The sequence below is a fragment of the Tiliqua scincoides genome, chromosome 4, assembly GCF_035046505.1.
Source record: "Tiliqua scincoides isolate rTilSci1 chromosome 4, rTilSci1.hap2, whole genome shotgun sequence".
NCBI classification, from domain to species: domain Eukaryota; kingdom Metazoa; phylum Chordata; class Lepidosauria; order Squamata; family Scincidae; genus Tiliqua; species Tiliqua scincoides.
Genome location: NC_089824.1, coordinates 88,313,316 through 88,328,212, shown reverse-complemented (window position 1 = coordinate 88,328,212; position 14,897 = coordinate 88,313,316). Strand labels below are relative to the sequence as shown.

Genomic DNA, 14,897 nt, shown 5'->3' with positions numbered 1-14,897 from the left:
ATCCTCTTGGCATCAGTATTAGTTGTACTTCCTTGCAAGCAAAGTTGATCATCTGGGGTGTTTTCATCACTTTGTGGGCATTTGCCATGCTTCCCAGGTGTGATGATTCTCAGACCCAGTGCAAAGGGTAAAGAGCCCCATTCTCATAGTGAAGGGGTGCCTCCCTTCTATCACCTCCTACAGTATTGTGGGGTATGGATGCCACAGGAGCTTATGTGCACAGATTAGGATTGTGTGATTCTTCCCATTCAAAAAAATGTGGGAAGTATTACTGTTCAAAATCATGATGACGCAATATAATTATTATTTTATTAATTATTTTATTATTACTGTCAATAATTATAATAAACAGTAATATATCAATTTCCAAGAACAGTGTGAGCTGTTTGAACTTTAATCATGGAGTTGGCAAGTATCATTGGAGTTGGGGATCCTTCTTTTGTTAAACCTGCTTTTCCCAAAGTCAGTCACTCTTAGGAGGTGGCTTGGGTCGCAAGGCAGAAGTCTGCTGCTCCAGCACACAGGCAAAAAACCTCATTTGAATTTTGGAACTATATTGGTATTTTGGAGTAGACATATCTCAATTAGCATAATAACAGGGGCAGGGCGATTATTTGGTTGATCAAAAGTGTGGCCTTCCTCATCTCTAGTTCTGAGACTTCTTGCCTTTGGGCCAGAAAACAGTGATGTTACTGCAGGCACCTTGCAGGCACCTACTGCCAAATATATGTCTATACATGCAGGTCTATACATGAAACAAAATGGAATAAAAAGATTGACCAGATAATAGCAGGGATTAACACAGATTGTGTTATCATCCTCCACACAGTGAAGCATCTGCATAACATGGCCATGTTGCATGTCATATCACATCATACACATGTAGAGAAGGGATGTGTCTTTCTCCTCTATCTTCTCCAACATACAACCAGTCCATCTTGTGTAAGTGTGAAAACTGGGCCCTAGATGTTGTTTCCCTCTTTTTAGTGTAGAAACCATAGCCCCTTGGATGATTAAATTTTTCCCATCACATTTTTGAACATGAATGAGACAATGAACAGGTGTAATCTATGAAGCAGCAACTTTCCAACACAATGCTGAAGCTTTCTACTTGAGCTTGCCGAGTTGGTGTAGGATGTCTACTGCATGGCCGAAAGCTCAGAAGGTGTCAGAATCCAGAATATTTGAGCAAGTTTGAGGGCAATACTAGAGGTTGTGGACTCTCAAACAGAGCCTGGAAAGCAGGTAGAAAGTTTCATAGATACTAAGATAAAATGATGATGAGATGGTTCACACAGGTCCTGGTTCATCAGTGTACTGTAAGTGTACAAAAGAGACATAGTGGGAATAAAAAACTCGTAGTTTAGAAAACTAAACTTTTCACCTCTCAAAAAGGGTTGGGTTAGGTAGCGGTCATGCAGGAGCTCTCACAGGAATGTGCACAAGGTTAGAAGCCTCCTAGTGACTGTAGAATTTGTTAGTTGTCCTACAGACACAGAATATCCAGTTGCTCACCATCCACAGATACCCTCGTGGTGCCTGGCATTAGGCACTGGGTAAAGAAAGCTAGAGTGACTTCCTTGTTCCTTCTTCCATAAGAACAGCTTCAGGCACTCCCAGAGGGCGAGTAAGCAAGCAAGGAAGGAGATGTCAGTGCTTCGAGAAGACTGCAATGAACAGGCTGTAAGCACCTTTCAGAAGCGATAGCTGGTATTGTGTTGTATGCCCACATGCAGGCATTGACCTTCCACAGAAGCTTTCTGTCTGTCTGTCTTTCTAATTAAAACAGTGTAGGAAAGGATGATTTAGAGTGGAACCATGGTGGGGGCAACATCTTAGTCCTCCTGCCAAGGCTCCATTCTATTTCCTCCCCCTGCCTTGCTGTGTTGAAAAACAACAGGCCACAGCATGCACTTTGTGTGATTGTCTAGATCAGCCATTTTCAACCACTGTGGCATGGAACACTATTGTGCCATGAATGGTCCCCAAGTGTGCCATGGGAGTTTGGTGGAGGGTCATTTATTAATAGGACCATTGGGGGATATAAGCCTCCACCAACAGCATGGTGCGCCTTGTCAATTGTCCAAAAACTGCTGGTGTGCCTTGAGAATTTTAGTACCTTGTCAGCATGCCATGAGCACTGGTCTAGATTAACTCTAAGATTCGGAGGCCAAAATCCTAACCCACAAGCCAGACAGACAATTCGACTGAGTTAAGTGGGCTTATGCTTCAGTAAAGATGTTTTGGTTAGTATACTGTGTGACTTTTAAAATGTAGCATTTGTTACATGTTGGTGCCTTTTAAACAAAAAATCTTCAGCCATGGTTTTATTAAAGTATCTAATATGTTTGTCACTTTTTCCTATTTGTACTCACTCTGTCATTCCTAGTCAGCCTGATTTTCACACTGCAAGTTAACAGTCATACTTGCAACTTGCTTTTTGAGAGTGGCATTTTGCATCCAACAATCTCCCTTTATAGATTTCTTTTTTTTTTTTAAGGCAAAAAATACCATACATATATTTAGCTTGTCAATGTTATCATGATATGTTTTCTTCATGTAGTACTACAGTAAAAATGCTTTCAAATTGTTGTTTTCTTTGTTCATTTAATATGAACTGGTGCTAAAACAATATAGATGCAATGGGTAAAGAGGTTTTTCTGTTCTTTCATAAGAATAGATTAAAATTTTGTTATTTTCAGAAGCTGTAGAGGATGGAATAATATGCTTTCCTAGTCATTATTGCAGGGGCTTTTTTTTTTTTCTGAAGGTTGATCAGATTTCAAAGGCAACAAGTTCATACTTGGTAGCTGATTAGGAGATGATGTAACCCATCATCAAAATAAAAATTTAGCTTTCACACTTCTGTTACTTATACAGATGCCTTATACAGATACTTATACAGATTCTGTTACCCTGCAGATGCCTGATCTCATCTGATCTCAGAAGCTAAGCAGGGTCAGGCCTGGTTAGTACTTGGATGGGAGACCACCTGGGAATACCGGGTGCTGTAGGCTTATACCATAGTCTTTCGAGACTGAAGGTTTCCAACCACCAGTTTACAGTCAATATAGTTACTGAAATGAGGATTGAAAGCCAGCCCAGTGCTGGCCAAATGCTGCCCCCACCTTAAGAGGTGATGCTCCAGCATCTGCTTCTACCACTGGAGGAAAGTGGAGGTTGGGGAGGTTGATGGCCTCTGCCAATCTACTGCTTGAGGCTACTGCTTCATTTGGCCTCATTAATGGACTGGCCATCACCATCACCACCATCATCATCATCACCTTGGTGTCACAGCCCACCATTTGTTTGAATCTGGATTTTTTGGGTTCTCACTATTTCAAACTCTACCCAAGAGTTTAAGAACTGGTCAGATATTGCCACATAATGTTCAATTTTCCAAGTAGTGAGGCTCATTCCAATTTTTAACACCCCATGCCCCAAAACACCCACTCCCTGCCCCTGAAACACCCTCGCACTATCTTCTCCCAGCCCCTGGACCATTCAGTGGTGTAGTTACCTCCGCTGGCAGCCCTGAATGGGATGTACACTGGTGGGCCAGCACAGTTTGCCAGCACAGCCAACTCCTGAATAGCAGCAAACATGCCTTACAGCACGCTTGTGACACTGTGTGCCAGCAGAGCTTCAGCCATGCCAGCAGAAGGGTGAGTTTGGATTGTGCTCTCAAATTGTTTAGCCAATCAGGATTTGTTATTAACTTCAAAGTATAGGTCACATAATCTTCCCATACCCTAATTTTCTGAGCAGTTTTCCATCCGAACAACTTCTGAGGAGAGGGGACAGCAATAGGATTTAAACAGAGGAGGAAGGATATCTTGATTTTGCTAATGGAATTAATAAAATACTGCAGTATCAAAATTTAAGATTAAAATATGTCAGTGTCAGTCTTACATTGGAACGCCACAGGTTAATCGTCCTTTGTACTTTTCTTTGTCCACACAGACATATTTTAGCTTTGATAGCAGGGTGTCACAATTGTGGTTCCAGGTAAGTTTTAGCGTTAAGCTGTAGTTAACTTGGAAAAATTCCATCTTCCATGCTTATAACACAAGGTTCATACTTCATACTTTCCTAGCATCAACCCCATGTCAAAAAGCATATATTTACCACCAAATGGGAAAACAACAAGTTCTACCTCAACAGGCTGGGGAAATTTGAACCCACAACACTTTCAGCACATTGCTATTGTGAACAATGCAATAAGCCGTGCTTTTCTGAACATGTCTTATTACTTGATCTTCTAGAACATAGTAAAACAAAACCAATTAGAGCATTCTCAGTTAGACATAGTGAGGTTTTACCACTTCCTTGCCCCTGTTGGAGATGCATCCCTTGATATCAGCTAGAACTGCAGGTACATCCTTTGCACAGCTTTCTTGTTTTCTGTTGCCTCCTTTTATTTCCCACTAATGGGGAGCTGAGGAAATGGAAAAGGTGTTTATTATTAGTCTGCAAATGCATAGACTTACATTGCATAATGTTGTACGTTTCATTATGAACTGGAGCCTTTTCTCCCACCATTTCTAATTTTATTCAAGCTGTGAGCCTGAATGCTGCTGATTGCACTGGCGTACTGTAATTTAGCCTCTAAAAATGTCACAGCAAGCAAAAAAAATTTTTGTGATGTTAGCTCAAAAGAAAAAAAAAAAGTCACTCCACTTCAGCCAACCTTTGGAAAACCTTAGGTGTTTATCTCAAACTCTCTCGTAGATCTGCAACGTTCACAAAACCACACTGGAAATTTCACGACATTGCGTTTCATTGAACTGGGCAGATGTAACTTGCCGATTCAAGGAGGTAAAAGGAGCCCAAGCATCATTGTGTGCAAGCCAAAGGTCGTGAGCACTGTCCACTTTCCAAACTAGTGCAGATCCAATTACATAATCCAGAATATTTAATGGTCATGCCATGACCCAAGCACAGGTTGGATGCATTTGCAGAGCAAATAATTCCACAGAGATTTATATCACTATTTCAACATGACTTTGTGTATTTCAACATGACTTTGAGTACCTTGGCTCAACGATCTCCGACACTCTTTCTCTCGATACTCAGCTAAACAAGCATACCGGTAAAGCAGCTACCACATTTTCCAGACTCACAAAGAGAGTATGGTCCAATAAGAAGCTGACGGAACATACCAAGATCCAGGTCTACAGAGCTTGCGTCCTGAGTACAATTCTGTACTGCAGCGAGTCATGGACTCTTCGCTCACAACAGGAGAGGAAACTGAACGCTTTCCACATGTGCTGCCTCCGACGCATCCTCGGCATCACCTGGCAGGACAAAGTTCCAAACAACACAGTCCTAGAACAAGCTGGAATCCCTAGCATGTATGCACTGCTGAAACAGAGACGCCTGCGTTGGCTCGGTCATGTCGTGAGAATGGATGATGGCCGGATCCCAAAGGATCTCCTCTATGGAGAACTCATGCAAGGAAAGAGCCCTACAGGTAGACCACAGCTGCAATACAAGGACATCTGCAAGAGGGATTTGAAGGCCTTTGGAGTGGACCTCAACAGGTGGGAAACCTTGGCCTCTGAGCGGCCCGCTTGGAGGCAGGTTGTGCAGCATGGCCTTTCCCAGTTTGAAGAGACATTTTGCCAACAGACTGAGGCAAAGAGGCAAAGAAGGAAGGCCCATAGCCAGGGAGACAGACCAGGGGCAGACTGCACTTGCTCCCAGTGTGGAAGGGATTGTCACTCCCGAATCGGCCTTTTCAGCCACACTAGACGCTGTTTCAGAACCATCATTCAGAGCGTGATACCATAGTCTTTCGAGACTGAAGGTTGCTAACTAATTCAACATGACTTTTTTCTGCTCATTTTTAATTCTAATGTGCAAACTACAGTTTACAAAAGTCATCAACAGGATGGTATGCTGTCACATGAATCCCCCCTTTTTTGGTAATTTTTGTGTTAAAATTAAACTCAAACTAGATGTTACAATGTACCTGTGGTTGCAGCTGAAAACTGCATGTGTAAACCTACATGTCTTGTTACTTCTTCCCCTTGATACAACTCACCTGTGTCTCAACATCCACAACACTGCATGTTTCTTTGGTCCCCTGAATAAACCAGTGATGCAGGCCAGAAGCAGGGAAACAGAAAACATCAGGACACAGTTCAGTCGTACTAGATATTACAAAGTGGAAGGGAGGAACCAGACACATGGTCAATGATTATGGAGGCAGCTTCTTGTATATGATAATGTCTAGAGCAGTGTTTCTCAAACTGTGGGTTGGGACCAACTAGGTGGGTCGCAAGCCAATTTCAGGTGGGTCCCCATTCATTTCAATGTTTTATTTTTAATATATTAGACTTGATGCTACCATGGTATGTGACTGTACTGGGAGAAATGTTGCAGACTTGTACTTTTAACAAGCTACTATATATTCTTTTAACAATGATAGTCAATGGGGCTTAATCCTGGGTAGGATTGCAGTCCCGGATTGTTAAAAATTTTCCTGCTTGATGACGTCACTTCCAGTCATGACATCACTTCTGGAGGGTCCTGACAGATTCTCATTCTAAAAAGTGGGTCCTGGTTCTAAATGTGTGAGAACCACTGGTTTAGAGCAAGGGTGTCAAACGTAAGGCCTGTGGGCTAGATGCAGATTTTTTTATATACTGCCCTGCTTATCAGACTGAAAATCAAGGCAGTTTACAGAGGTTTACAAAAATAAAATAAAGCAAAGCAGCATTAGATGAATTTAAATGTGCCTGCCTCAGTCGTAATAACATTGCCAATGCATGGCAAACAGGGGCTTTGTGGGTCATGGTGTATTAATCCTTCTACTTGGACTTGAGGATTTCTGTAGTTTTTAAAGGTAACTGTCCCAAGGACATCTACTTTGTAGACCACAGTGGTAATTAATGCCACTATAGCCACAACCTCTGAACATGATTTCAAATCAATGGTGCATCTCGGAGGGACAATGGGGGCAAATGGGGAAAATGCCCCAGACTCCAGGTTTGGGGGGGGGGGGGTGTGGTGCATCCCGCTTCTCCCCACCACTGAATTTTTGGTATGGTTGGGAACTGCGTTGACAGTGGCTGTGGGAGCATAGCCACTGTCTGTGTGGTTCCACATCAATCTGAAGGCCTCCTCTCCTAAAGAGGAAAAGCAGAGGGTGGCCTTCAGATTGGTGGGGAACCACACTGCACTCCTGCAGCCACTGTTGGCCCAGTTCCCAACCACATCAAAAGTCTGGTGTTGTGGGGAAGTGGGATGTGGCACTGCCCCCAAAACATCCCGACTGTGACTGAGTGTTGCCCTCTTCTCCTCCCCTTTAAAGAATGGAGAAGAGGGCGGCCCTCAGAATGGCTGGGTAGCTGGACAGAAGTGACACTCACCTCCTCTGATTTCGGAGGAGCGGGTTGCCACTTCTAGCTCCGGTGGAGCTTTTGCTGCTGTTGCTAAGCAGGCTGCTTGGCACCTCTAGAAATGGTGCTGAGGAGGTGAGTGCTGCTTCCAGCGGCCGCTTCCAGGAGGCTAGAAGCGGTGTCCACATTGTGGAAGCGGCCACTAGAAGTGGGCTTTGCCTCCTGTTTGCCACTTCTAGCAATGTTAGAAAAGGTTCATTAGAAAAGGTATTGAGAGCAATATGGCTAATATTATAATGCCGTTGTACAAATCGATGGTAAGGCCACACCTGGAGTATTGTGTCCAGTTCTGGTCACTGCATCTCAAAAAGGGTATAGTGGAAATGGAAAAGGTGCAAAAGAGAGCAACTAAGGATGCAGTCCTAACCCCTTGTGGCACTGCTTTCCAGCACTGACATAAGGGCAATGCAGCTCTGAGGTAAGGGAACAAACATTCCCTTACTTTGAGGAGGCCTCCGTGAGTATCACCCAACTGCAGGATGCAGCACATGTCCCATTGGCACCGCTATGCCAGTGCTGCAAAGCACTGACATAAGGGGTTAGGATTGCGACCTAAGATGATTACGGGGCTGGGGCTCCTTCTTTATGATGAAAGGCTACTGCGTTTGTGCCTCTTCAGCCTAGAAAAGAGACGCCTGAGGGGGGACATGATTGAGACATACACAGGAAGGATGAAGTGCATAGAGAGATGCTCTTTAGACTCTCACATAACACCAGAACCAAGGGACATCCACTAAAGTTGAGTGTTGGAAGGGTTAGGACAGACAAAAAAAAATATTTCTTTATTCAGTGTGTGGTTGGTCTGCGGAACTCCTTGCCACAGGATGTGGTGACAGTGTCTGGCCTGGATGCCTTTAAAAGGGGATTGGACAAGTTTCTGGAGGAAAAATCCATTACGGGTTACAAGCCATGATGTGCATGTGCAACCTCCTGATTTTAGAAATGGGCTATGTCAGATGCAGGGGAGAGCACCAGGATGAGGTCTCTTGTTATCTGGTGTGCTCCCTGGGGCATTTGGCTGTGAGATACAGGAAGCTGGACTAGATGGGCCTATGGCCTGATCCAGTGGGGCTGTTCTTATGTTCTTAATGTGAAAAGGCTCTGATGGAGCCTTTCGCACTGCTAGCAGAGACACACAAGGCTCCAACAGAGCCTGGGCTACCTCCTTCTTTCCCCCCTTTTGTTCAAAGGGGGAAAGGAGGCAAAGGTACAGAAGTAATTGTGGTAATGCGATGACATCACTGCAGTTACTTCTGGGTTACGGGGGCAGCAGATGGGGGGCGGCCCCTGCTGTGAAAAGTGCCAGAACCGCCACTGTTTAAATCACATGCTTTCTTTCACTGCCTGAGAGACAGCAGTTAGGGAAGGATTCCTAAAGAAGTGGTTGCAAAAATATTCAACCCTTCCAGATCCTCTAACACTGAAACTACTTTTAAGCAGTTTTTGTAAAGGGTGTGTTGTGGACATGGCCAATTTTTGTTTTAACGTGTTTTTAATTTCAGACTTATAGGTATATGGCTGATGGGCTGTTTAACCTAATAAACTTTGACTTTGATTTGAAATTGGACCAACTGTCAAAATAAATGGAGCTTCAAAATATTTCCGCTCCAGACCTTGTCTCTTCATTGCTCTCATCCTGGTATCATCCTACAGGAAATCCGAGGGGCTGAATCTATTTCATTTGGAAGAACTGGATGTCAATTCCCAGATTAATCCACTTCATACACAGAGCTCTTAGAGCACACATTTGGATAAAGATCCTTTAAATGGTGCATGGCTTGCTCAGCCATGCAATTAATGAAGGGTAATGGGTCTCAATTTGTTTTCAGACAGCTCTGATTTTCCTCTAAACATGAACGGCCTTATGTCATCCTGCAGCAATCAGCAAGATGAAGGTTGGAGGAAGGGTCTGTCTCAAATTGCAAAGTAAATGGAGATATAAACAGAAGTCATTTGGGTTCTTTTGAAACCTTTTTTTCAGATAGAAATTATTCTGGTCATGATGAGTTGTCACAGTGGCAGCCTATTACAAATCTCTCAGGGATTTCAAACATGAAATGGAACATTTGATGAAAGCATTGTAGTCCGCAAGGGAGAGGACAGATTCTTCTTTGTTGCTGACTTCTTCGCACAATTTTTCACACAATAACACACACAAGCTTCATAGCCTACCATTAGATGTAAAAATGGTTCATGATCGTATAAATATGGAGGATCTATCCCTGAAAATCTGAGTGCTGTCTAAGGGCCCAATCCTATCCAACTTTCCAGTGCCAGTGCAACCGCAATGTAGCCCCAAGGTAAAGGAACAAATCTTTCCGTACCTTGAGGAGGCCTTTGTGACGGCCCCCCCCCATACAGGATGCAGGGCATGCCCCATTGGTACAGCTGCACCAGCACTGGAAAATTGGATAGGATTGGGCCCTGAAACAGCTGTAATTGAGGAAAACTGATCCTGATTGACCAGAATGCACTTCTTCCATTGGCTGCAAATATTCTCAGTCAATCCAGTCTGTAGCAGGATGGACCAGTCTGAAAGATGCTTTTCTTAAACGGCAGTGTGAATGAGGGCCAATACAGATGATCATATGGTTGAGCTGAGCTGAAGAGATGATTGAGCCATTCTGTGCCAAGTTTAGGAACACATTTCAACAATCTTTGGAATGCTGGCGGAGTGTAAGTCAAATGGACCCCTGGGGCAGGGAGTTTCACAGACTGAGTGACACAATAGAATAGCCTTCCCATTCATCACAACTAATTGAGCCTCTAGTGACAACAGAGCATGCAAGAGGATCTCATCTGAGAATCTTAGGGTCAGGTAGCTTCATATGGAGAGACGTGGACTTTAGCTATCTAAGTCCTAAGCCACTTAAGTAACAACCAATCTACATAAACTACATCACAGTAGTCAGTCCAAAGATAGGAAGAGCTAATTGGTGAATGAATTTCCAGTGCTCATTCTTGATTCACCTGCCTACCAAAATGCCTTGTGAAAAAAGTATCCCTGGCTAGTGTTGCTGTCATGGTTGTGGATCTAGAAATATCCAAGGCTGTGACCTCAAGGAGTCAGAGCATGGTTGTATATCACATTATTACATGTATACTCCATTGGCTTGAGGAGTTCAAAGAGGCTTACAGATGGTTCCCAGGCAATCTCCCACCCAGTCTCCCGCCTAGGCAGTCTCCCATCCAAACATTTTGTGCTTAGTTTGATGGACAGAAGCCACATACAAGCTGCTCATCTCTGGCCCCACCCTTGGCTTGCTTTGGCATCAATCAGGTGCCCAGCCTATTCCCATACCTTGTGCAGGCTAGGATAGGACGAAGGATACCCACACCCATATCCACAGGGGATGGTTGGTGTATATGCCTGATCTTGTCTGATCTCAGAAGCTAAGCAGGCCTGGTTAGTACTTGGATGGGAGACCGCCTGGGAATACCGGGTGCTGTAGGCTTATACCATAGTCTTTTGAGACTGAAGGTTGCCAGCGAAAAAACTCATCCACAGGAGAGTGTATTCTCTGTCATGCACTTTAATGGTTATTGTTGTCCTTTCCACATCACAAATTCCCTTAACCAACAATATGCCTTTCTTCTCTTGGATTTGGCCCCTATGGATTTGCCTGGATCCAACTTTTAAACCATAGCTCACCCCTGAGAAGTGGTTCCAGTAAAGGGTTAATTTTGTAGCAGAAGCTGACCCTTTGGTTAGCTGAGTGTCCCTGAAGAGCTTGTCCTTCTACTTTTAGCAAAAAAAAACCCTAAACTTTCCTTTTACATCAAATATAAAAAGATCAGTTTATCTTTGACCTAGAAGTAAAATTAGCTGGCATGGTGTACAGAGTATATAATGGCTGAATAATTGAGGAGAAACACTTTCATAAGATATCATTTGGAGGGAAGAATTACTGTAAATATACTGTCTGTCTCTTCGGCTTGCCTGTACCAAGGCTAATGGAGAGTGAAATTTGTTTCTTTAGGTGATTTTCAGTGAACTGATCGCTATCATCAAGTTAATCTCTGTGAGCCTGTCTTTTATTTTTATTTTTTTTTGTCCCCCTTGATAGGAAGAGAAGTGCAAAGCAGTATTCAGAATAATCTCCCAGGTATAATTTGTGCCACATCACACTGGATTGTTAAACTCCGAGTACCCTCAGCATGCAGAAGTGCCTCTTTCTATGTCAATAAGCAAAATCTCGCCATGATATTGCAGGGGTGGGGGGATTGAAGGAGAAGGACAAAGCCACCCGATGAACTGCAGAGAGGGAGGAAAGTATTAAAAAGTTGCTAAAAACCAGCTGGACAAGCAATTTCCTGCATCACAGCGAACATAAAGCTACAACGGAACCTATTTAAAATGTGAGAAACTGTTAATATTACCAACGTTGAATCAATATAATCAAAACTCTGCTCTCCTCTGAACCACAATTTTTCTGGAAAACCTAAATAGAAGAACTGTTTGCATAGTATTATGGCTGAAACAAAAGAATGGAGGAACCAAAACCCTGACTTTCTTATGCTATTCATTAGATCAGTGCTTCCCAAACTTTTTAGCACAGAGACCCACTTTTTGAAATGACAATTTATTGTGACCCACTAGTCCAGGGGTCTCCAAATCCCAGTCCAGGGGCCAAATCTGTCCGTCAAGAAGATTTTATCCAGGCATCAAGGTTCCCCAGCCTTTCAGAGCTAAAAATAACTCAAGATGCACTTTTGGGTATTTTTCTCATTCAGCCACTAGAGGTGCTGAATATAATGCAATCTAATGGAAAGAAATTATACTACATTGTCTCACAAACCACTGGTGGGTCCCAACCCACAGTTTGGGAATCACTGCATTACATCAAAGATTTTAACCATTGTGCCATGGCACATTGGTGTGCTGCGAATGGTCTGTAGGTGTGCTACAGGAGTTTGGGGGAGGGTCATTTATTGGTAGGGCCGTTGGGGGATGTGACCCCTCCACCAGCAGCATGGTGTGCCTTGTCAGTTGTCAAAAAACTGATGGTATGCCTTGTCAGTTTTAGTGGCTTGTCAAGTATGCCATGAGATGAAAAAAGTTGAGAATTACTGCATAAGATCCTGTAATTTGTGTTTGGTCTTGTGTGTTTTGGAAGGCTGCTTCATAATAATTAATTAATCTATGGCTGCAATCCTATACACACTTTCCTGGGAGCAAGTCCCATAGAACACAATGGGACTTACTTCTAAGTAGACATGCATAGGATTGTGCCCTATGTAATCCTGTGGTCCCCAAATTTCTCAGATGAAAATAGGGATATTCTTGAGTAGGTTCTTTTATGTGCTTGCTGTCTGCTGGGTCCTTTTATTCTGCCACAGATGGTCCTCCACAGACTTCTGAAGCAGGATATGTTAGTAAAACCAATCCTTTAAAAAATCCATTAAAATATGTAGTCTTACAATGAATCTGGCTGCACTGTACTTACTATAAGAAGAGCTACACTCAAACATATTCAGCAAATAGTGTGGCTGTTTGAATGCAGAGCTGACACCAGGTATCAAGAGGCTCTGGGGCAATGAACATAGAAACACAGTAGTGTTCTCCACCATCCCCTGATGACATATTAGTTACTGCCACTGGTAATGAGGTTCGGATGTCAGCCTGGCCAGGAGGGCTTTCTGAGCCTTGGGCCCTTAGCCAGTAACCCACCTAGCTGACCTCTGATGCTACCCTTGTCTGGATAAATGGTAACTGAGAGATGAAAGGAAATGCACTGGCATTCAGTGTTGATGTACATGACTATGCACTAAAGTGGAGCTGTATCCACACACTCCTACACAGAGCTTTATTTTTTTGGGGGGAGGGGGGATAAGAGGAAGCCTGAAGAACTCTAGTTCATGCTAAAATATATTTTTAAAAGACATTTCCAAATTCTCCCCAAAAGGCAAAACTGAGAACAGTGATTCTGGTATCATGGACAGATACAAGAAAATAGTAAGTGACCTTGGTACATAGTAGCAATTGGGATATCTGTATATGCAAGTTGGTGCTAATTTGGCAAAACTTAGGATAGCTCTTTGGAAGAGGTGTGGTTGGTGGAAGAGCAGAAGGGAGCAGGCATGTGAAGAAAGGACCCCAGAGACTCAACCATATGTAGAAGGAAACTAACAGACTTCAATGGAACTTACTCATAAGCAAGCGTGCATAAAATTGCAACTGGATCTTTAAAAATACTGTAGTGTTTATTTCTTACAATTAATCAGCATGACAAGGCTTTGCAATGTATCGGAGATTACAGTAGCTGCAAGCTGCAACTGGCAATGAAAGTGGAAATTGCATTACCCGTTGAAATGAAAATGCTATTCCCTTGTTAAGTACAATGGGAAAAGAAGCATGTTAAGGGGTTTGGAAGGTAAACTACAGAAGCACATGTTTTCAAGAAACAGTCATAATCTACTACAATTTTCCAAATCACAGCCCTGTCATGGGATTCTAGGACACCATCGCACTCTCTGTGGGTCCTGGCAAGACTGGAGACAGCGCCTGCTGCCTCAGAGCAAGCCAGGTTCTGTGGAAAGTGACAACCAATATGCTTTTGGAAGCTGAACCTCTTCCTTTGACTCAAGATCTGCTGTCTCCATCAGCCTCTGGTAACAGCAATACAAATATGGCCCAATCCTATCTTTAACCAGCCCTTAGCATGCAGCAACACCAGTGAGGGATCTGGTGCAAGCTCTGCTACATGCTGTGGGTAGGCCAGTGTCCATGATTAATCAGAGAGGTAAGTAAAATAACTCTCATATACCCACTCCACTGTACCATGGTCCCCAATGGTCCTATTCAGATCTGGTACAAGTCTAAGTGCGCTGAAGGGGGCATATCAAGGTGTCACCTGGGCCCAGCTCAGGTGGCCTGGAGTTCCCTAGACACAAGGGTCTCCTCGGGAGATAAGGTCTACTCAGGAGTAAGCCCCAAGTGTCAGCAGGACTGGATGCCCGGGCAGGACACCTACAGGGGAGTAGAGACAAGGAACAGCTGGGAGCAGGAAGACACATGGGAAGGAAGGGTGGGGTCAGGCTGACCGGAGGTAAGCCTCATAAGGGAGCTGGAGAGGGAAGAGGGAGGTCACTCCTCTCCAGAGGGGTGGAAGGCCAGAGAGAAGCCAGTGGGCGAAGGTGACCCAGGCCAAAGGGAAAGGCCTCCATAGGAAGGGGGCTGCAGTCAGCTCTAGAGAGAGGAGGCCGGGGCAGAGACCTCCCTGGCCCAGGGCCTGCCCAGACCCAGAGAGCGTATCCTGGAGAGAGGTGGTTGTTGAGATGGACGCTTGACGCCAACTACGACCCAGGGGGACTAACTGAGAAAGGAGCCAACACCAAGGTACTGTGGGCCCTCCCAAGGCCAGCCAACCTGACTCCAGACAGCCAGGGCAGTGCCCTCCAGAGCCTGGGCACAGGGCCGAGGGACTTGGGCCAGAAGGCCGGGACTACAATCTCCAAAGAACCAGATGGACTGTGGCCTGAGCCGCTCCA

The 14,897-nt window shown here is 44.1% G+C and overlaps 1 pseudogene; it reads left to right on the top strand.

The window, feature by feature from the left end:
* Window positions 1-2,897: 2,897 nt before the first annotated feature.
* LOC136649816 (5S ribosomal RNA) lies at window positions 2,898-3,017 on the top strand (annotated as a pseudogene).
* The last annotated feature ends 11,880 nt before the right edge of the window (window positions 3,018-14,897 follow it).